Source organism: Euphorbia lathyris, chromosome 6, assembly GCF_963576675.1.
Source record: "Euphorbia lathyris chromosome 6, ddEupLath1.1, whole genome shotgun sequence".
Lineage (NCBI taxonomy): Eukaryota > Viridiplantae > Streptophyta > Magnoliopsida > Malpighiales > Euphorbiaceae > Euphorbia > Euphorbia lathyris.
This window is the reverse complement of record NC_088915.1, coordinates 24,268,628-24,292,319: the sequence shown is the minus strand read 5'-3', so window position 1 is coordinate 24,292,319 and position 23,692 is coordinate 24,268,628. Positions and strand designations below refer to the sequence as shown.

Sequence of the window (23,692 nt, the reverse complement as noted above, 5' to 3'; positions counted from 1 at the left end):
CCTCGCTCTCTACTGGTTTTCAACGGTGTTGGACTATCATTCTAGGGGGACTAGTCTGTGGGGTTTTCGAGTCACCACCAATCAGTTTGACGGTCTGATTGGACACTGATTGGATCCGGAATTGACCCTTTTGGATAATTCAGATAAGGTAATGGTCTATGATGATTCTAGATTCGGTTTCCGATTACGTGTAGGGAAGAGATAGAATCTCACCCTACTCCGTCCGATAAATCGGTACTGCTATATTTCTATATGCTTGTTTTATGTGTTCGCGTTCGGTATTGCTTCGCTCAATAATCGCATTCGTTTAGGTGTTTCTTTAACGCTCGTGAAGTCTTTCGGATTCACGAACACATATAGAGTTATAACATAACTCTATCTCGCAATTTGAGGGGTTTTGATGTATGGTGATATCAACTGTTTTACTTGGATTAAATCTTTTTTGTCGTGGTCTAAGCTTCATAACCATGGACACGGTTATGACATAACCTTGTATAGAGGATTTGAAACTATAACTATTGGATTTCGTGTTTTGGAAGCTCCTTTAGGTTTTCGGGAGCATGGTTATAGTATGACCATAGGATTAGGCTTGAGTTGAGCGGACTGAGATGTTTAAGGTTACACTACTATGAGACTCTTCTCGTATGTTATATTTTGTTAGTACTAGCGATGCATACGATTATGACATAACCTTATGCAGGGAGCTTGATATTCATTTTTTTTGGTAGATTGACATTATCTCCGAATGATTCATTGTTTTCTATTTACCATACATATGGTTATGATATAACCTTATGTATCGGGTTTAATATGTTTGGAGGATATTACTACTGTTAATTCTGTGTGATTTTATCATTTTCTATTTGCCATGCATACGATTATGACATAACCTTATGTAGCGGGCTTAATATATTTGAGTGATATTACTACTATTACTTTGTGTGATTTTATCATTCTCTATTTACCATACATACGATCATGACATAACCTTATGCAGCGGGTTTTGGAAGATATTACTATTATGTATGCATGATTTATCATTTTCTATTTACCATACATATGATTATAACATAACCTTATGCATTAGGTGATAGAAATAATTGGGAGTTTGTGAGTGACCTATATCGCTTAGAGTTTCGAATCACATTGTCGCTAATTTAAAGATGATATTTGAGAAGCTAAAGAGGAATTTAGGTTAAGCTACAAATCTAAGTTAATGGAGATTTATTTATGAACTAACTTAAACTATGAAATTAATTTAAACTAAAAGAGAGAAAATAAATTTAAATAACTAGTTTAAGTAAGGCCCTGTTCTTTATCACTTAATTTCAATTCAGTTCAGTTCAGTTCAGTTCAGTAGCAATCAGTTCAGTTCAGTTCAACATTCAGTTTCAGTATTCAGTTTCAACATTCAGTTTCAGCATTCAATAATTTATCATTATTTATTTTAATTATTATATATATAATTTATTATTATTATTTATATAATTATAATTATTTATATATAATTTATTATTATTATTATTTATCTATAATGTAGCAATTTATTATAATTATAATTATAATCATTTATAATTTATTATATATTACTTTATCTATTTTTATTATAATTATAATTATTTATATATAATTTATGCTTTGTCATGATATATTATCATTATTTATTATAATTATAATTATTTGGTACAACTTGTTTGCAAATTTTGCGAAAAGTAAATAAATATTATATTAATACGGTTACATTACAATGCTCTAAAAAATTAACTGCCTGAACTACATTTTAATTGTTTTTAATCATCTTCGTTACCTTCATCATCATCGTCAAGTTCATTCTCCACTCCCACTTCATTCCCCGCTCCCACTTCATTCTCGGCTAGACGTGATTGCCAAATCTGTTGCGCTATACCATTCCACACTACTAACATGGCATCTTTACGATCTACATTAAACATATCTGAATCTACCCTTCCATTAACATTTGGACCATGTTGTTGATAACATCCGCCATGAAACATGAAGGACTAAACTGAAGATATTCCCTAGCAAAGAGGGCTTAAGGGGAAAAAGGCCCGCCTCCAATGTGTATATGGCGTACAGATAGAAATACGGTGTCATCTTGAGTATTCCTTCTTATGATCCGCCACACAACCCATAAACGGAAAGTACGGTGTCGTATCGTAGAGATAGATCGAGATCGCGTCAGAGGTGTTCGATTTTGAATAATTCTGAACCAAGAGATAGATCGAGATCGCGTCACAGGCGTTCGCCCAAACCACGAGAAAATACCAATAAAGATCGGGATGGCAGATCTCTTTCTCCAGACAGGTTTACGGCGGCGGTAGAGGCGCGATTCCAGGATGAATCCCGGAAACAAAAGCAGAATGAAGAGCGATACGCCCATCAAGTAAATAGGCATTCGCCTTTCACCGTCTATATCATGGGATTCAAAACAGATGGACGCTATAAAACCTCCAACTTTCCACAGTACAAAAAAGCAGAAAACCCTGAAGCACACGTAAGAAAATACAAGGAACTGATGAACCTAGGGGGAGTAAATGAAGGGATCCTTTGTAGAATGTTTTATACAACATTGAGCGGATCATCCTATGGATGGTTCGAATCCCTGGCGGTTGGATCCATAAATAGCTGGGAAGAATTAAGCCGAGAATTCTGCGCAAAATTTGCAGGTAGTATTCCCTGCAAAGTGTCTAACAGAACATTATATGATCTAAAGCATAAAGAAGGCAAACCATTAAGAATCTATATCAATCGATTCAATGACTTGTGTACGGATATAACAGACGTTGATGTAAATACGGCGGTAGAGGCCATAATAAAAAACACGAGGTGTAAACGATTGCAGGAAAAATTGGTTATCCATAAACCAAAAACAATGGTGGAATTAGTTGAACGCTGCAAAAGATTTATGGAGATTGACGATATCAACAGAAACAATGAATCGTCAGGCCATAATTCACCAGAAAGAAGAGATCATGGCGGATCTAGCAGGCGTGAGAATAGATGGGCGGATGCCAGGCCCAGTAGACGTGATAACAGATGGACTGATAGCAAATGGACGGATCAAAAGGGCAATCGTCCCTCCAAAGGCGGATCTCATTTCACGCCTCTTAACACTCCTAAAAATGAAGTTTTATTATGGCTAGAGAAGAGTAGATTCAAAGGAGACGTCACATACCCTGATTTCAAGGGAGAACAACACATCCCCATGGGGAAAAAGCAAAGGCATATTGCAGGTTCCATAGAAGGAAGGGCCATGACACTAATAAATGCCTTGCGTTGGATAAAGAGATTGAAAAATTAATTGAATGTGGAGTGCTCGACAGGTTCGTTCAAAGTGAACAAAGTGAAGGAAAATAAAAAGAAGGTGGCAAAGGCAAAGGCAAGGGAGTGATCAATGTTATTGCAGGGGGACCCGGATATCAACCACTTGTTAAAAAGGCAAGGATGCAGGATTCTGATAAGGTGGCTCTCAATAAACCTTTCGCTGAAGTTGGATCCACTAATGGTCCTCACGCTGATGCGTTAGTAATCATGATGAATATTGAAGGATGGGATATGATGCGTGTCATGATCGACACCGGGAGCTCGTGCAATGTGATCACAAGAAGTGCATTCGCCAAGTTGAAAATAGATCCAATGCAGGTTGAAGCTACTATTGTGGATATCCTAGGGGTAACCAGACACACCGTCCAAACTAAGGGACAAGTAATGCTGGAATGTGAGATCACGGACGGAAACCAGACCTGGAAGGGAGAGCAAGAATTCACCATCCTGGATGGCCGGCTGGCGTATAACGTTATCTTAGGAAGGCCTTTCCTCTCAGAAGTTGCCGCCCTAATATCGGTACGCCATTTAACTATGTACGTGCCAACTGGGATAATGATCAAAGGGAGCCAAAAAATGGCTCAAGAAACCTATACGGCGTCTCTAACCATACGCCCATAAGAAGATAACGACGAACAAGAAGAAGAGGAGAATATGAACACAACTGCTCTAGGAGAAACAGAGACATGCCTTATCTCTGAAGGAAAAAGGGGCTGCACCTAGAGATCAAGGAGGCAATTATACAAACGCTCATTGAATGCCAGGAGGTTTTTGCCGGTGATAGTGAAACACTAAGAGGAGTAAGCCCACACCTCATTACTCACAAACTCAATAAAATGGATGAAGTTACACCGGTCACACAAAAAAGAAGAAATCATGGGCCAGAGAGACAGAAGGCGATAGAGGAAGAGATCGCAAAGCTCAAAAAGGCGGATGCGATAGAAGAAGTAATTTATACTGAATGGCTGGCAAATGTGGTTCTAGTTAAAAAAGATGGCGGAGCATACAGAATGTGTGTCGACTTCACAGACTTAAATAAGGCGTGCCCGAAGGATAATTATCCTCTACCATGTATTGACATCTTGGTGGATGGAACGGCAGGGCACGAGGTCTACTCTTTCACAGATGTGAAATCCAGCTATCACCAAATACCTATGCATCCTGAGGACAGGATCAAGACATCATTTATCACACATCAGGAGACATATTGTTTTAAGGTGATGCCTTTTGGCTTAAAAAATGCAGGGGCCACATATCACCATATGATGAACAAAATCTTCGAGGATAAGAAGGGCGATAACTTCTCCATATATGTTGATAACATGATCATCAAAAGCAAAACCATGAAGGAACATGCGGCGGACATCAAACAGGTACTCGATGTATTAAAAATTCATAATATTAAGCTTAACCTGGAAAAATGTACATTTGGTGCCACATCTGGCAAATTTTTGGGCTATATCATTAATCGACAAGGAGTCATGGCCAACCCCAAAAAAGTAAAGGCGGTGTTGGAAATGAAGCCACCAAAGAACCTTCGAGAGGTGCAGCGCCTGAACAGGCGGATCATTGCTTTGGGAAGATTCATATCTTGCTCTACTAGACGATGCCTCCCCTTCTATGAAGTGATTAAAAAACAAAAATCCTTCGATTGGAAGGGTAGCGTTGAAAAGCCAAGTTTTGGCGGATTTTGTTAATGAATTCACAGAGGAATTCACAAGCTCGCCAAGAGTCAGAAAAGAGGAATGGACAATGCATACAGATGGAGCCTCTTCAGAAGAAGGAGCAGGAGCGGGAGTAGTAATAAAGGGGCCATAATATGTTCGAGTCTGCTATGCAGCTAAATTAGATTTCTCCGTAACTAACAATGCGGCAGAATACGAAGCCCTGATCCTTGGATTACAACTGCTGAAGGAAGTAGTGCCAGAGCATGTAGTGATATACAATGATTCAAAGCTGATGGTGAACCAAGTAATAAAGAATTTCTATGTTAAAGATGAAACTTTAGCAAAATATATGGAAGAAGCAAAACGAATCTTGTCTATTTTGGAGGGCAAGGATGTGAAGTGGGAAATAATACATATCCCGCGAGAATCAAATACGGAGGCGGATCATCTGGCCAAAGCAGCTTCCAGCAAGAGCCAATGGCAAGACCTCACATGTCCATTTGCAATCAAAATGAAACCAGCATTTGAAAAATAAGAAGTGGCGATCGTCCAATTGGCTCAGAATGATTGGAGAACCGCCATAGTAAAGTACCTAAAAGAAGGAATCCTGCTTGAAGACATAAATCAAACCAAGAAGGTGGTCAAGAAAGCCACCCACTACGCTATTATGGAAGATCAATTGTAAAAAAAGTCCTTTAGCCAACTATGGTTAAAATGTATAGCTATGGAGGAAGGACAAGACGTCATATGGGAATTACACGAAGGTATATGGAGCACATGAGGCACATGCTACGATCTTTAGAAAGACAAGGTTAGCATGATATTATTGGCCCACAGTGGAGAAAGATGCCAAGAAAATGGTGGGAGAATGCCACAATTGTCAAATTCACGTAAATGAAACTGATGCGGCTTCTCGCGAAACCTCACTAAGGGATAAGTGTACCCCGTCGTTATCAAGTAATAAATTTCTGGTTTAAGTCCAGGTTATCATCCACAGGATTTATTTCTGCAGGTATCAAATTACTAAGTCTCGGATGTTATCTAGGCTTAGGGGGTTTTGAGTTTGGTTTTGTTAAATTAATCTACTCCTAGGTTGAATTGTGCTAATCCTAGCTAAATTATCTAATTCTAACTAAGTTATCTAATTCTAGCTAAGTTATTCTAAGCCTAACTAAATTACTCTACCCCTAATTGATCTTTCATTAATGAAACTATTCGAAGGAACATGGAATGATCGATAATAATTAAGATAGATTATCAAGTCTATTGAGTAAAACCTAATCCAAGTCACTTGTATTCAAGGCGATTAACCCTACTTACCCTCCTGAGGTTCCTAGCGCGTGATTCCCTAAGGCCGAAACTAGGTTTAAGGCTCAGTAAATTGGCGCTTAATCAACTAAGAGGTCGTCAATCTCCTAGGCTCTGACTAGGTCAGATTCAGCTCGCAATATGTGCCTACTAGATTTTGGGGCTTTTGAATGTGTTAAACCAATTGAATAAAGCGTAAGACAAGAATTAGACAATAAACATAGAACAAAACAAGAGCTAAATTATTATTAAAGGCGAGATGATTGTCACAAGATACAATAAGACAAGTTCGGCAACTGTATCAAAGAGTACAAACATAGAAAGATGAAAGAAGATACAAAAATCCCTTTCAGGGAACCTGTTTACTCTGCAGCCGGCGACTTGATCTTAAGGACGGACCTTGATAATTCCTCGGTAGAAAGCTTTGAAGGAGCTTCAATGGAGTTTGAGGAAGATGGAGAAGATGGAGAGGAATTACAAGGGGAAAGCTTAAATAATTTACAAAAACGAAAGATTTCTAATTTACAATTGGAAATTCCTATTTATAGACGCGTCTCGGGCCTCGTTTTGACCTAATTTCGTGTCCTTGTTGGTGTAGGAAGACGTGGGGCCGAACGTGGCTTTGTGGGGGCGGAATTGGTCTTTTTGACCAATTCCCGCAGGTCTGCTCGCCGAGCAGGAAAGGCTACTCATCGAGCAGAATTGCGATGAGCAGCCCCTGCTCGCCGAGCAGGCGCCTGGTGGCCTGCTCGGCGAGCAGGCTCCTGCTCACCGAGCAGGCGCCTGGCGCCCTGCTAAGCGAGCAGGCCACCAGGGGCCTGCTCGGCGAGCAGAAATGGCCCGGGGGGCCCTGCTCGCCGAGCGTTTTCGCCCGAAGCGCGCTCGATCCGTGCCGGATGACTTCCAAACCCTTTTTTCGTCTGAACTTACACCTGCACACGCATAAAAACTCCAGAAAACATTAGTCCAAAAGCCGAATTGATCCGTCAATCGCTTATTTTGAGCAAACGCTTCGTTTGGTGCGACTTTTGATGGACCAATTAGCTTCAAAAGATAACGGAATTCTAATATGCGTGTTATTTCGGCCGTATTTGCCTAAATTGATCACAAAACGAGCCTAAACGACGAAAAGTAAATAGAATGCTTCCAATTTCTAACTAACTCACACAAAAGCATTTAAATGCGAGAATTACTCACTTATTAGCCAAATAAACCTAAAAACCGTCCTAAAACCGTCCTAAAACCGTACCCAAAGATAGGGGTTTTTGACCCCTATCAAACCTCCTCGCACTTAAAACTTTACTTGTCCCCAAGTAAACTAAAAAACTAAACCCGCCATCACAAGCAAGCTAGAAAACTTCCCAGTTTGACTAGGTGCTTGACACAATTTCGAGCATCTGTAATTACATGCATTCGGAAATACAAAGTAGAGACACGATATCCAAAAGCCGCATTTCAATTACAATAGGTCATAGTTTTAAGTAAAAGGACACATGTTCAATTGAACGAGCTTGAGGGGATCGCTAAGTAAAACACCTCACCATAGGTAGTTCACTCATTCACACAATTTTGGTGGCTAAAGTGTTTACTCTCGGCTTATATTCTTGCTTAGGATTACGTTGATTTTGAACGTTCATCCGAGTTCCTCTACTATGCTATATGACTCCGATGATATCAAAAACAGCCTCTAATTGGGGTTGTAATGTGGTTAGAGGGTTAAAGGTACAACAAAGGTTAAGTGTTCTAGCGCTACAACAACAAAGTTTAAATGGCTTTAGCAAATATGAAGTGATTGAGCTTTTTATTCGTCCCTTATTGTTTTCTTTTTGGGATGTTTTCTTTGAGACGTTTTTTATTTTTCTAAGAACTGGGGAATGGAGTTCTTCCCTTTTGTTCGTCTCTTTTCTTTTCTTTTTATTTTTCTGTTTTTCTTCTTCTTTTTTTTTTCTTTTGGAATAGTGATGCTCATTCACTTCTTAGCCTTTTGGCTTGCTACTATAATGCCATAAACAACGATAAAGCGCTAGAGAAAAAAAAAGGCTCAATTTGAGCTTTTCAAAAACAAAGGTTAAGTAGCGAACCAAGTTGTGGTTCGCAAAAACGGGTTAGAACGAAAGAAAAATCTACAAACTACAAAAATGTCGGCTCAAAGGGGCTTCCTAGAGTGGATGAAAAAGAAAAACAAGGTAAAGAAAAGGTTAATTCTAATGAGGCTGATTCATCGTTTATCATCTCAAATCATTGCATGTAGGTTCAACACAGTATTAGGTGCAAAATCTGTAATCTTCCACAAGTCAAAGCATTCACACAAAAATGTCAAAAAAAAGAGCTTTTTGATGTTCGCTCTTAGGCTCAAATTCAGCTCACAATTCTTTGGGTTTCAATTTGTGTTTACTAGTTTTCCCCAAACTCAAGTTTAATATCACATGCCTTCAATTCTTAAGTTATCTACCTAAGTAATGATTTTAGCATTTCTTCAAAAGTAGGGTCTAAATGCAAACTGTAGCTTATGCTTTTACAGATACAAGAGTTGTGTCCTACGCCTAAACTAGTTGTCATGCAATTTTAGATTCGGTTTTCAGCCCTTAAAGACAAATAACGAAGTTTAGATTCGAAGGAGGTTCACGGTTTTAGGTCCTAAACATAATAAAACATAATAAAACGCAAACCTAAACTAGACACGACGCAACAAAAATTTAAAAATTTATACAATTTTTGTAAGTTTGTCTACCCCTCCTCCTCACACTTAAAATATGCAATAAGTTCCAACATTGCATTATAGATCAAGAAATACGGGTGTAAAAAGTTAGGGTGGAGAAGACAACTTACTGATCGGCCGCCCATTCCGTGCTTGTTTGTAGGCGCAGAACTTGTACGTCCGAATCGTTCTTGCCAAGATAAAGCTTTAGGCGGTGCCCATTTACCTTTTGGGTGGCTCCATCCCTTCCTTTGATTTCAACCATTCCGGAGGGGTGTGCGTTGATGACCGAGAATGGTCCGTGCCATCTACTTTTGAGTTTGCCCGGAAAAAGTCTTAGTCGGGAGTTGTATAGGAGTACTTGGTCACCTACTTCGAAGGTTTTCTTTTGTACTTTCCTATCATGCACCCTCTTGGTTCGTTCTTTGTACAGCTTGGCATTTTCGTAAGAGTTGTACCGGAGCTCATCCAGTTTGTGCAGCTGAGTTAGTCGTAGTTCACCTGAAAGTTTTGGGTCAAAATTCAAATATTTCAGCGCCCAATAAGCCTTATGCTCTAGTTCAACCGGTAAATGACAAGATTTTCTGAAAACTAAACGATAGGGGGACATTCCTATTGGAGTTTTGAAAGCTGTCCGATAGGCCCAAAGAGCATCATCCAGCTTAAGGCTCCAGTCTTTTCTAGCATTCCCTACTGTTTTTTCAAGAATACGTTTTAACTCCCTATTTGACACTTCTACCTGGCCACTCGTCTGAGGGTGGTAAGGTGTTGCAACCCTATGAGCTACGCCATACTTTTGGAGCAACATGTCAAACTGTTTGTTGCAGAAATGGGATCCCCCATCACTGATTATGGCCCGGGGGGTCCCGAATCTGGTAAAAATATTCTTTCTCAGAAATCTCATCACTACTCGAGCATCGTTTTTGGGTAGAGCTTCTGCTTCTACCCATTTGGAAACATAGTCAACCGCCACAAGAATGTATTGGTTGTTGTGTGACATGGGAAAAGGTCCCATGAAGTCTATGCCCCAAACATCAAATAGCTCACACACGAGTATACCTTGTTGAAGCATCTCATTTCTCCTAGAGATATTTCCTACTCTTTGACATGCATCACAATATTTAATGTAGCTATTAACATCTTTATGCATTTGTGGCCACCAAAACCCACTTTGGAGGATTTTTGCCACTGTCCTATCTGGCCCGAAGAGGCCACCTGGTTCCCTAGAATGACACATATTAATCACTGAATCTACCTCCTCTTCAGGTATGCATCTCCTAATTATGCCATCAGTGCAGAATCGAAATAAATATGGTTCTTCCCAAAAATATTGTTTGTTTTCAAACATGAACTTACGTTTCTTGCTTGCATCTAAATCAGGGGGAAGAATGTTACCGACTTTGTAATTTGCGATGTCTGCAAACCAGGGGAGAGATCGTACCGAATACAATGTTTCGTCTGGAAATACCTCTTTGATTGTCTCGTGTTTTGAGGTTTGTTGATCTGACTCTAACCTGGATAGGTGGTCTGCTATTACGTTTTCCACCCCTTTCTTGTCTCTGATCTCGATGTCGAATTCTTCGAGTAGTAAGATCCAACGGATCAGCCTAGGTTTTGCATCCTGTTTGCTCATCAGATATCTCAGGGCTGCATGGTCAGTAAAAACAATTACCTTAGATAACACCAAGTATGATCTAAACTTATCAAAGGCAAACACTACGGCTAGCAATTCCTTTTCAGTTATTGAATAATTCTGCTGTGCATCATTTAAGGTTTTGCTAGCATAGAAGATTGGGTGAAACAGTTTATCCACCCTCTGCCCAAGACAGGCTCCTACGGCCAGATCACTGGCATCGCATATCAACTCAAAGGGAAGGGACCAATCCGGGCTTACCATAATGGGTGCTTCAATTAATTTCTTTTTCAGTAATTTAAATGCAAGCATACATTCTTCATTGAAATTAAAATCAACATCTTTTAGCAATAATTGGGTGAGGGGTTTAGTGATTTTTGAAAAGTCTTTTATAAATCGTCTATAAAACCCCGCGTGTCCTAAAAAGCTCCTAACTAATTTTACATTAGTAGGAGGTGGCAGTTTTTCAATCACCTCAATTTTTGCCGGATCGACCTCGATCCCCTTCCCTGACACCTTGTGTCCTAATACTATACAGTTTTGGACCATGAACTGGCACTTTTCCCAATTGAGTGCCAAATTCTTGTCTTCACAACGTTCTAAGACTCGGTCCAAGTTTTCAAGACATTGGTCGAAGGTAGGTCCTACAACATTAAAATCATCCATGAAAATTTCTAGGAACTCCTCGACCATGTCAGAAAACATAGCCATCATACAACGTTGGAACGTGGCAGGGGCATTACATAATCCGAAAGGCATCCGTCTATATGCAAAAGTCCTATAGGGGCAAGTGAATGTTGTTTTCTCTTGATCCAAAGGGTCCACAGGGATTTGCATATAGCCAGATAGCCCATCTAAATGCAGAAAAATTCGTGCCCTGCCAATCGTTCCAACATTTGATCAATAAATGGTAAGGGAAAGTGGTCTTTACGGGTGGCCTCGTTTAATTTCCTATAATCTATGCATACACGCCAACCCGTAACCTTTCTAGTTGGGATTAATTCTCCTTTTTCATTTTCCATTACCGTTGTTCCCCCTTTTTTGGGCACACATTGAACCGGGCTTACCCATTGACTATCAGAAATTGGAAAGATGATACCTGCGTCGAGGAGTTTTATAACCTCGACCTTTACCACCTCTTTCATATTAGGGTTGAGCCGTCGTTGAGGTTGGGCAGATGGCTTGATCTCCTCCTCAAGAAAAATTCTATGTGTGCAGATTTTGGGGTCGATACATTTGATGTCGTGGATTGACCATCCAAAGGCTCCTTTATGTTCCATCAGCACCTCCACCAATTTTTCTTCCTGTTCAACTGTCAACAAAGAAGAAATAATAACGGGTAAATCTGTGGGAGGTTGAAGAAAAACATATTTCAGGTTGTTGGGCAAGGGTATAAGCTCCAATTTTGGAGGTTCCTCCAACGAGGTTTTAGGTTTAGGTTTGATCTCACGATCAAGGTCCTCTTTTCTACCCTTAACCCAATAACATTTTTCAGGTGGGAGATCTTCAAATGGCTCACTTGAGTTCTCACATGTCTCACCACCTAGACCGAGTTCTAAAGAGGCATTTCTTATATCGAGATCAACTTCCTCAACACATTCATCTATAAGTGCATCCATAAAGTTACAACTTTTGGAGCGTTCTTGAGGAAATTTCATAGATTCATAAACGTTAAATGTTGCCTCTTCGTCCTGCACCCTTAGGACCAATTTACCTCCATGGACGTCTATTAGTGTCCTACCGGTTGCAAGAAACGGTCTCCCGAGGAGAATGGGGACGGAGTCATCTTCTTCCATGTCGAGGACCACAAAATCGACCGGGAAGATCAGTTTGTCCACCTTTACAAGCACATCTTCAACTATGCCTCTAGGCCGTGCAATTGACCGATCCGCTAGTTGCAGTGTCATGTTTGTTGGTTTAGGTTCTCCGAGCCCCAATTTCCTGAAAATTGATAGAGGCATAAGATTAATACTTGCTCCTAAATCACACAATGCCCTATCTATGTGCATGTTGCCTATCCTACACGGGATGGTAAAGCTCCCTTGATCTTTAAGCTTGGGGGGTAATTTATGGGTGATTATGGCCGAGCATTGTTCTGTTAAAGCCACTATCTCATTTTCCCCAAACTTTTTCTTTTTCGACAACATGTCTTTAAGAAATTTTGCATAGTTCAGCATCTCCTCTAGTGCTTCCATTAATGGAATGTTTATTTCTAATCTACTAAGGATTTCCGAGAACCGGGCAAATTTCTTATCTAGGTTGGCCTTTTTCTGCTTCTGAGGGAATGGCAGTTTTGGTGTATAAGGCCTAACCACTTTTTCTACAGCTTTTTCAGAGGCTGAAGTTTCAGATGCGGGACCGGGGTTGCTTACCACTTCCGGTTCCCTACTTACCTGAGGTGACAGAGGTATTTGCGATGGAGATGCCACGAGTGTGTCCACTTCCTTGCCGCTCCTTAGGGCGATGGTTTGAGCCGCCTCTTCTTGTAAGAGGAACGCCTCGTGGCATTCCCTTTCTTCTTGTCTGATTGTGGCGAGTTGGTCACTCAGGGTCCTGCATGCCTCCTCGTTGGCTGCCAGTCGGACGGATATCTCTTTTAGGAGAGTCATTATTCCTTCTGAGTACCTTGTTTGCCTGCCATAAAAATCAGAGTTAGAATAAGGACATGGAAGGGTATCCATAGGAGCCACGTAGGGCGCCGATGGATATCGTGTATGCTCCTGATCGTAGTAGTTGTAAGTTGAGGGTTCAGAATTATACCTTTGATGATTACCCAAATAACTTACATTCTCACCTCTAGGTACGTAATAGTTGATGTGGCATACCCTACCGGGGTGATTCTGTCCGCATCTCTCGCAGAATGGTATCCTTGGTTGGTTATTTTGGTTGTATGAAGCCACCAGGAAGTCCATTTTTGTGTTGAGATCGTTCATGGACGGGTTTGATTCTCTGTTGTCCATAATTGCTGGAAGAACGATCCAATTTAAGTAACAGTATATCAACAAGTATATATATATACAAATATGAATGATATTAACAAGGGAAGTATTCACAAAGAATGCCTAAACTAACAAGTCGACCTTTGGTTCGATATTGCAGAAGAAATAAATCCCCGGCAACGGCGCCAAAAACTTGATGCGGCTTCTCGCGAAACCTCACTAAGGGATAAGTGTACCCCGTCGTTATCAAGTAATAAATTTCTGGTTTAAGTCCAGGTTATCGTCCACAGGATTTATTTCTGAAAGTATCAAGCTACTAAGTCTCGGATGTTATCTAGGCTTAGGGGGTTTTGAGTTTGGTTTTGTTAAATTAATCTACTCCTAGGTTGAATTGTGCTAATCCTAGCTAAATTATCTAATTCTAACTAAGTTATCTAATTCTAGCTAAGTTATTCTAAGCCTAACTAAATTACTCTACCCCTAATTGATCTTTCATTAATGAAACTATTCGAAGGAACATGGAATGATCAATAATAATTAAGATAGATTATCAAGTCTATTGAGTAAAACCTAATCCAAGTCACTTGTATTCAAGGCGATTAACCCTACTTACCCTCTTGAGGTTCCTAGCGCGTGATTCCCTAAGGCCGAAACTAGGTCTAAGGCTCAGTAAATTGGCGCTTAATCAACTAAGAGGTCGTCAATCTCCTAGGCTCTGACTAGGTCAGATTCAGCTCGCAATATGTGCCTACTAGATTTTGGGGCTTTTGAATGAGTTAAACCAATTGAATAAAGCGTAAGACAAGAATTAGACAATAAACATAGAACAAAACAAGAGCTAAATTATTATTAAAGGCGAGATGATTGTCACAAGATACAATAAGACAAGTTCGGCAACTGTATCAAAGAGTACAAACATAGAAAGATGAAAGAAGATACAAAAATCCCTTTCAGGGAACCTGTTTACTCTGCAGCCGGCGACTTGATCTTAAGGACAGACCTTGATAATTCCTCAGTAGAAAGCTTTGAAGGAGCTTCAATGGAGTTTGAGGAAGATGGAGAAGATGGAGAGGAATTACAAGGGGAAAGCTTAAATAATTTACAAAAACGAAAGATTTCTAATTTACAATTGGAAATTCCTATTTATAGACGCGTCTCGGGCCTCGTTTTGACCTAATTTCGTGTCCTTGTTGGTGTAGGAAGACGTGGGGCCGAACGTGGCTTTGTGGGGGCGGAATTGGTCTTTTTGACCAATTCCCGCAGGTCTGCTCGCCGAGCAGGAAAGGCTGCTCGCCGAGCAGAATTGCGACGAGCAGCCCCTGCTCGCCGAGCAGGCGCCTGGTGGCCTGCTCGGCGAGCAGGCGCCTGGCGCCCTGCTCGGCGAGCAGAAATGGCCCGGGGGGCCCTGCTCGCCGAGCGTTTTCGCCCGAAGCGCGCTCGATCCGTGCCGGATGACTTCCAAACCCTTTTTTCGTCCGAACTTACACCTGCACACGCATAAAAACTCCAGAAAACATTAGTCCAAAAGCCGAATTGATCCGTCAATCGCTTATTTTGAGCAAACGCTTCGTTTGGTGCGACTTTTGACGGACCAATTAGCTTCAAAAGATAACGAAATTCTAATATGCGTGTTATTTCGGCCGTATTTGCCTAAATTGATCACAAAACGAGCCTAAACGACGAAAAGTAAATAGAATGCTTCCAATTTTTAACTAACTCACACAAAAGCATTTAAATGCGAGAATTGCTCGCTTATTAGCCAAATAAACCTAAAAACCGTCCTAAAACCGTACCCAAAGATAGGGGTTTTTGACCCCTATCAGAAACACATGTACATAAAGCGCTTCAAATACCAATTGTGGAAGGCTGGCCATTCGCCACCTGGGGCATTGATATAGTAGGACCCTTCCCGCCTACCAAGAGACAATACAAGTTCGTGGTAGTGGTTGTAGATCATTTCACCAAATAGGCGGAGGCTGAACCCGTTTTAATTATTACTGCCAGGCGAATGATAGATTTCCTCCACGACAACATTATTGGAAGATTTGGCGTACCTCATACGATTGTCACAGATAATGGGACACAGTTAAATTGTGAAGAATTCAAGAAATACTGCTCAGATTAGGGAATCACCAACAACTTCACCTCCGTTTATTATCCGCAATCAAACGGGATGACCGAGGTTACAAATCGTACGCTTGTCAAGGGGATTAAGAAAAGATTAGGAGAAAAGAAGAAATGTTGGGCGGATGAGTTGATGTCAGTCTTATGGGCGTACCGTACAACCCCCAAGGTGGCAATCGGGGAAACTCCGTTCTCTTTCACTTATGGAGTCGAGGCAGTTCTCCCCATTGAAATCAAGAATCCAAGTTGGCGAGTCTCCTTTTATTACGAGCAACAGAATGAAGAGAGGCTTAAACAAAGTCTGAATGATCTTGAAACAAAGAGGGATAAAGCTTTTACCAGAATTGCCGCCTATAAGCAGCGAGTCGCCTCCTATCACAACAAAAACGCGCGCCTAATGGAGCTAAATAAAGGGGATTTAGTCCTGAAAAAGGCGGATAAAATCCAATCGGCAGATGGAAAAGGCAAGTTAGGCGTAACCTGGATAGGACCATACCGTGTAGTGGTTAAAATTGGAGCCGCCACTTTCAAGTTTGAGGAGATGGATGGAACAGAGATACCAATAACTTGGAACATCCATAATCTCTACAAATACTTTCAAAAGTAGAAGGAAAAGGGCCTTGAGTACTCTTTTTCCTTAGAATAAGATTTTTTCCTAATGAGTTTTTTCTTGTTATAAGGTTTTAATGAGGCTCACAAGAGAGGCTGTTCACCATTGTAATAAAGGCAAGCCATTTCTAGCTCAATAAATGAATTGTTATTGAAATTGATTTTTCCTTGCATGTTTCTTGCTAGCATATAATACATAAATGTCTTCTAACCAAGAGGGAAGGCATAGATTCTCCATTTATGATCACCATTGCATCTCTTGTAAAGAGATTTTAGGCGAAACCCCTCCATAGGGAAAATTCTCCATTAATGTTCTCCATTGTTTCTCCCGTGATGAGATTTTGTACAAAGTCCCTCCGTAATAGGGCAGATTCTCTTCCCCGTGAAGGAATCTTTTAAAATTCCCTTCATAGGGCGACTCGAAATTATAAATGTCCCGCAACGGATAGACACTTCTTTGTAAAGTGGTCAGTTAGATATCTTATTAATGGGCGGATACATCCTGTGCAAAGGAAATCCTTAAAAGCTTATCGCAAGCTTACCGGGGGACGGCTGGCCACCTACCCCGGAATATGGTGGAAAAGTTTAAATACTTGAAAGATTAATATGGTGGATAAAAAACATGTGATATGGTGTCAAAAACATGCGATATGGTGGGACAAGTCTGAAATACTTAAAAAGGGGCAGTTCAGGGAATAAGTTTAGACACTTATGTCTCTCCCGAAAAGCATATAACTAAGTAAATGCTTAAAATAAAAGGCATACATCCAAACGCAAAAACTTCTTAAAGAGAAGTAAAATAAATATTAAGGAATGTGAAAAATGATATTGTAGCATTTTTACATAAAAAAGAAGACCTTAAACAGTAAGGTCATCAACATTGTCATCAAGGGGAGAGGCGTTTAGGTTAGCTTCAATAGGCTTCGGCATGAGCTCAGGAGCAATGTTATGTTGACCCTCTATTGATTCATTCGCCTTAGGGAGATCCTCACCAGGCGTAGCATCGCCATCCTCCAAGGTGTCCTCCATGTCCTGAACAACACCCTCCAAGTCGATAATCTCTCCACTCCTCTTTAGTACGGTGGGAGGGGAAAAAGCTTCCTTGAAAATGACCGCCCTGGCATCCTCTAAAGAAGCATAGTAAACTGCTTCATTCTCGGAAGGCACTTCCACTTGGGGATCGTCAATGCCAGCGTCTGGGAAGTCTTTTAGAAGAGCCGTTAGGATACGTTCGCCATAATAGTAGGCACAGAGTCCGCAAGCTCCCTCTAAACGCTCCCAATCCTTCTCTCACCTATCTTGCTCCGCCTTCAGCTCCACAGACAACTTGGCAGCTTCTGAGGTCTTCTTCTCTAGCTTCTTCTCCAGATCAACAAGATTCTCCTTTAAACCATTCGCTAAAGCACTTGCCGCCTAAGCATTGGACTTGGCAAGGGAGACTTCACCTTCTAGCTCCTTGAGACGGGCTTCATTCACTGCGTTCATAGCGATGTCTGCCTCCACAGCATTGCAGTGATCAATGGTCTGAAACAGATAGTAAAAGAAAGAGTAAGTTAGAGAAGGAAAGTATGAAAGATACCAGGATCAAAAATATCACATACCGCTAAAGACCGTCGCTTGATCATTTTAAGGTGGGTTAGGGTCTTGTACTTGGCCCTCGTCTCCAAAACAACAGGAAGCTTGCCGATAGCTTCCTCAATATCATTCATTATATGCTCTGAAGCCAAGACCAACCCAGGACCATGCTTGGATAACCAATAACCTCCGAGATCAGGCTTTGAAGTCTGAAAATCCATATGAAAAGCAAAACTAAGACAAAGGTAAATCCTAATATTTTTTACAAAAACACATCAAAAGAAAAGGCATACCTGAGAAAAGGAGGAGGAGAATAAGGAGACCTTAGAAGTCTTCGCCGGAATCATTTGTTGATCCGATTTGCCGGCTTGTGAAACTTGCTCCTCAGGAGGACCGTCCGCCCTGGCCTTTTTCGAAGAAGGAGGGGTTTGGGCACCAGAGGTTATAAGACGCTTTCCATCCTTCTTGCTAAGCACAACGTTCGCCTTCTCTTGGGTGACCAGAGCAGCTTGAAGTTTTCGCCTCTCTGCAATAACATCCTTGGCGTTAATTCTCCCCCTGCAAGAAGGGGCAAAGGACAAAAACAAGTTAATAAGGCGGATCAAAAAAGGGCAGAAGATACCTTCAAAAGCTTTGAAAGAATTGTAGCGGATCTCTCCGTCCCGTATCGTCGCTAGGGGTTCGCCAGACTTCATAATAGCCAAAGCTTTGTCATACGCCCAAAAGTCATGCTTGAGAGACCGAAGAATCCGTAGAGTATTCTTCTCCTCTTGGGTAAGGTAAAACTTCTGATTCGCCTTCTTTTTTGGTTTATAGTTCCATCCGGCAGGGAACCCGAGAGGTACGCCTTCCATTATCTTCACAAAGAAAAATCTTTGCTCCCAACGATGGACGTTCGGCATTTTACTATGAAAAGGCGAATACCCTTTCAATTTGGAAAAGGTAATGTGACTTTCCACCCCGCGCTTGGACATGGTGTGAAGAGTTCAGAAAATGCGAGGGCTCAAAACTAAGCCCAGATTCACCGCCAAGTAAGTATCCAGTACTAACTCTAACCAACCGTTTGGGTGTAATTGGCAAATAGGGATGTAGAAAAATTCACGAATGTCCCCAACCATCTTGGGGACCGGATAACTAAAGCCCCTTTCAACGTGGCTTTGGTAGACTGCAAGATAACCCCTAGGAGGGGACGCATGTCTCTGATAAGGCATAGGAACCAAGCAAGAAGCTGCTCGGAGCCAAGGGTATAGAGATTGAAGGGTTATCAGAAGGGTAAAGCTAAAACTCGAAGAGGTCACCTCCATTTTAGGGGATTTTGCCCCTTTCTTTTTAGGAGCAGAAGAACTTGCTTCTTCTCCAGAGGTAAGGTTTTGGGCCTTTATGGTCGTAATGGGAATACGAAACGAAGAAGGCACCAAAGAAGAATTTAAGTTCAAACTCGAGGTTCTCTCGGAAGAAGAAGTGGAAGATGAAAGAAGCATTCAATAAACAGAAATTCAAGAAAGAATGGAGAAATTACAGTAGAAATATGAACTTACATGAAAAACCGAAAGGTAGAGAGAGAGATTAAGCTTCTGCAGATGATTGAAGAAAATCGTAGAGAGCAAAAGTGAAGATGGAAGAAGTTGAAAGCAAAGCCTTTTCTATTTAGTGAAATGATTAAATAGTTTCGAAATCTATGTCAAGAACTGCCACCTGTAAAAACGTCATTGGCCTAGATAAAGGTGCCTGTCAGGCGCAATAAATGCTATTAGCATGCGAAGAAGCTGAGAAGTCCTAAAGAACTTAAAAGACCATTTAGGGGAGGCTTCTGATAACATCCGCCATGAAACATGAAGGACTAAACTGAAGATATTCCCTAGTAAAGAGGGCTTAAGGGGAAAAAGGCCCGCCTCCAAGGTGTATATGGCGTATAGATAAAAATACGGTGTCGTCTTGAGTATTCCTTCTTATGATCCACGACACAGCGCATAAACGGAAAGTATGGTGTCGTCTCGTAGAGTTCCACTCACGATCCGCCATGCAGCTCATAGTTGGAAATACGGTGTCGTACCATGGGTCCTTACAAAGATCCGCCCGGCAAGAGGAAGAAGGGATTCGCCTCATATGGCGATCCGTTTTTGGAAGAAACGAATGACTATACGGCGTAACTCACTAGCATTAAACTAGCATTAAAGATATCTCAAAACTTGCCAAAGCTTGGAGGTTAGAGGAGAGAGTTAGACTACATTAAAGGAGGATTACTCTTCATTAAAAGAGCATTAAGAGAAGGTTATTATAGTTATCACTCAAACCTGTATAAATACCCTTGTAACATGACAACAGAGGTACACTGACACACTCTTCTTATCTCTTCTTTGTCATTATAGTTTATTCTCTTAAGAAGTTTACTGACTTAGGCATCGGAGTGCCCCCGGCCAATCCCAACGGTGCCTCACAGGGACGCTCTACGGTGTTGCTAAATCTACACAATATCAGTTGTATAATTGGTATCCCAAGCATGGACAATCTTATAAAATTATGAAGCGTGAAAGTAGAAACAATAATGGACATTTGATACTTTTTTGACATTTGAGGCATATTGTGGAGCACTTTCCACCTTTTCTTTAATTGTCCAAACGTCATTTTTACTTTCATTCTTAATGACGAATGTAGATGGTTGTAATGTTCTTCCATTCCTCTAGGTTTTCCACACCTAAACTCTGGCATATGACATCTAACTCCGAAGTCTCTAATTGAGGATAAATATCCAAGCGTATTTGGATATCCCAAGTCCACCATATAATATTTTCCTACAAATTATGATTTCAAAAAAAATTAGAATCAATGATAAGTTTGTTATAGCAATAAAAAAAATTATAAATATAACTATACCTTCAGGTGGATGTGGAAAACAATATTTTGAATTAGTTAAAGAATCTTTCCACACTGTAAGGCTCTGTTCTTTATCGCTGAAAAAAACTGAACTGAACTGAACTGAATACTGAACTGAACTGAACTGAACTGAATGCTACTGAACTTAACTGAATGATACCGAACTTAACTGAACGTAACAATAATGATCATATTAGACTTTAAAATAATTTAATGATAATATTGGACATTAATAAGCTTATAATAATAATGGTTCTAATAATAATAATAATAATAAATAAATATATTAATAAAGATTAAACTAAATTGAATATCAAATAAAATCTCGGCTCGATAAAATCCTATGAAATTAAATAAAAATGAGCCTAATTTAAATCAAAAATATAAATTACATACACACAAATTTACATATAATTTAAAACTTATAAATTACTACAATTAAGGGTTAATGTGCAAAAATACCCCTAAAGTTTTGGATCAGGAGTAATTTTACTCCTAATGTCTAAATACAAATTTCCATATGAATACAAACTCTTGACTCAATTTAACAATGTTAAGGGTAAAATTGCTATTGGCTTCCAACTTTAGGGATAAAATTGCACCATTTGAGACATTAGGGGTAAAATTTAAAAGCAAATTTCAAATAGCATATATGGGTGGAAAATTCTACTTTGATATTATTGGTGGTATTGGGTGGTTGAATTTAATTTGATGTTATGGGTGGTTGTTGGGTGGGTGAATTTTAATGTTATTGGTTTTGTTTGGGTCGAATGAAATACATTCAATATGCTATGCAACTTGCACTCAAAATTCATTGTGCATAATTTATTAGGCCCTGTTCTCCATATTACAATTTATATAACCCATCTCTCATATGTAATATGGCCTTTATCTCTTTCGTCACCACCCATCACCTTCCACTTGCTGCTGCCACCGCCACCTACAGTGATCGCCGCCACCACCACCGTTGTCTCTCTTTCTCCGGCGACTGAGGTAATTATTTTTAGAAAAATTATGGTATTTTTAATAGTAAAAATTATTATTCAATTTGTGCACAATAATAATTCAACTAGTGTATAATATTAGTCAATTTGTGCATGATAGTAAAACTATGCCATAATAATCACTTGTGCACAATAGTAAAGATGATTAGAAATTCAATATTTATATTCTTTAATATTTAATAAAAAAAATTTATGTTGAAATCGGTGATTGATAATCTTTTTCTATTATTTTATATTTTAGATGATGAAACCTTTTTTTAATAAACTTGGATCTCAATTGTTTGTTAATATGTATATATTTTTATTGATAGAATATTTTGAAAAATAGTTTTATGATATATTATGTTATTTTTGGGTATAGTATATATTTGGTAAATATGATATATTATGGTATTTTAATTCATATTATGGTATACTTTTATATATTATATATATTATGGTATTTTTTGGTATATATGATATATTATGTTATTTTTGGGTATATTTTTAGGTATATTATGGTATAATTGTTATTAGTTGGTATATTTTGTTTGTTTAATGTTTTTTGTTTTGGTGGATAAAGATAATGGTTAGGATACAGCGGGATGATGAAAAAATAAGAAAGTTGCTTAATATTTTGGCAGAGCATAAAGCCAAAGGAAATACCAAGTATAGTTGGACAACTATTGTCAAGCTTTTTAATTCACAATCATGAGAGAATATTAACCATAGACAAGCGTATAATCATTTTACCGACTTGAAAAAAAGTTTAAAACTTGGGAGGAATTAAAACGTTTGAGCGGCATAGCTTACGACCCTAGAACGGGTTCTGTGGATGTTCAAGAAAAGTCTCTGGAGCGATGGCATGCTTACTTGCAGGTATGAACCTTTACTTTTCTTATATGATTTAATTGAATTGAATTATAATATTAAGTATGTATTTTGAAATATGAAATTATTTTTATTGCAGAAGAACAACAAGCATGGGTTAGCATCGGCTAAGAAGGAGTTGGCGAATCTTGATTTGCTGCATAGAGTCTTTGGTGGTCAAACTGCTTATGGCGTTGGTGGTAACTTTGCACCCGCGATGGCAAAAGTCGATTCATATTTAACAAAAAACGTGGAGGATTTGACCATTAATGATGAAGAAGGTTCTGGAGATAGTGAAACGGATAAGAATGAACATAATGACGTGGTATTTCCATCTGCCGCCGAAAGTATCTCCCCTCCAAAGTCTGCGGTGCGAAAAGTATCTCGCCCCACCTCCTCGAAACGAAAAAGTGAAGAGAGTATAACTCGTGCTGAATTTAAAAGAAGGCAAACTAGTTTTGATACTGTTATCCAGCTATTGTCTAGTAGTTGCATTGCTTCATCTAGTAGCACTTCAAAGGCTCAAATGGTTAGTGATACTCTTTCATCAATGGGAGTCCTTGAGACACGAGGTGATCAGTACTTTGTGACTGCTGTTAGGTACTTGAATGCCTAAATGTATCGCCCACATCACGATAAGAAACTCCATTGGCTAATATGTATAAACATACACCAACTTGCTCAACCACGGATATATTTTTACTATCTGCTAACAAATTTCTTTCAACCATCAAATCCACTAATTTTATGAACATATCTCTATCAAGTCGTAGCTGCTCTTTACACGACATAGGAGTTTCATTCAACAACCTATGTATGTATTCACCACCACTTTCTCCTTCAGTCCTGTGAGGTTGTCTTATTGTTGATGATTCAGGAGGTGGTTGGAGTGATCTCCTCAGTTCTTCTAATGCAATAATCATAGCTGCTCGTCTAATATTATCTTCCATTCTACATACGTCAAACAATTAAATATGTAAGGCTGTCAAATAACATCAAACAAACATCCAACTAAAAATAAAATACATAACACAAAGTTCCAACTTAAATAAAGTACATAACAAGAA

At 39.6% G+C, this 23,692-nt stretch overlaps 1 long non-coding RNA gene across 1 annotated transcript; it reads left to right on the top strand.

Moving 5' to 3' along the window:
- The first annotated feature begins 21,570 nt into the window (after positions 1 to 21,570).
- On the top strand, positions 21,571 to 23,675 carry LOC136232927 (uncharacterized). The gene is made up of 3 exons (XR_010690650.1): positions 21,571 to 21,765; positions 22,339 to 22,634; positions 22,726 to 23,675. It is a non-coding gene; the product is annotated as an uncharacterized lncRNA (long non-coding RNA).
- The last annotated feature ends 17 nt before the right edge of the window (positions 23,676 to 23,692 follow it).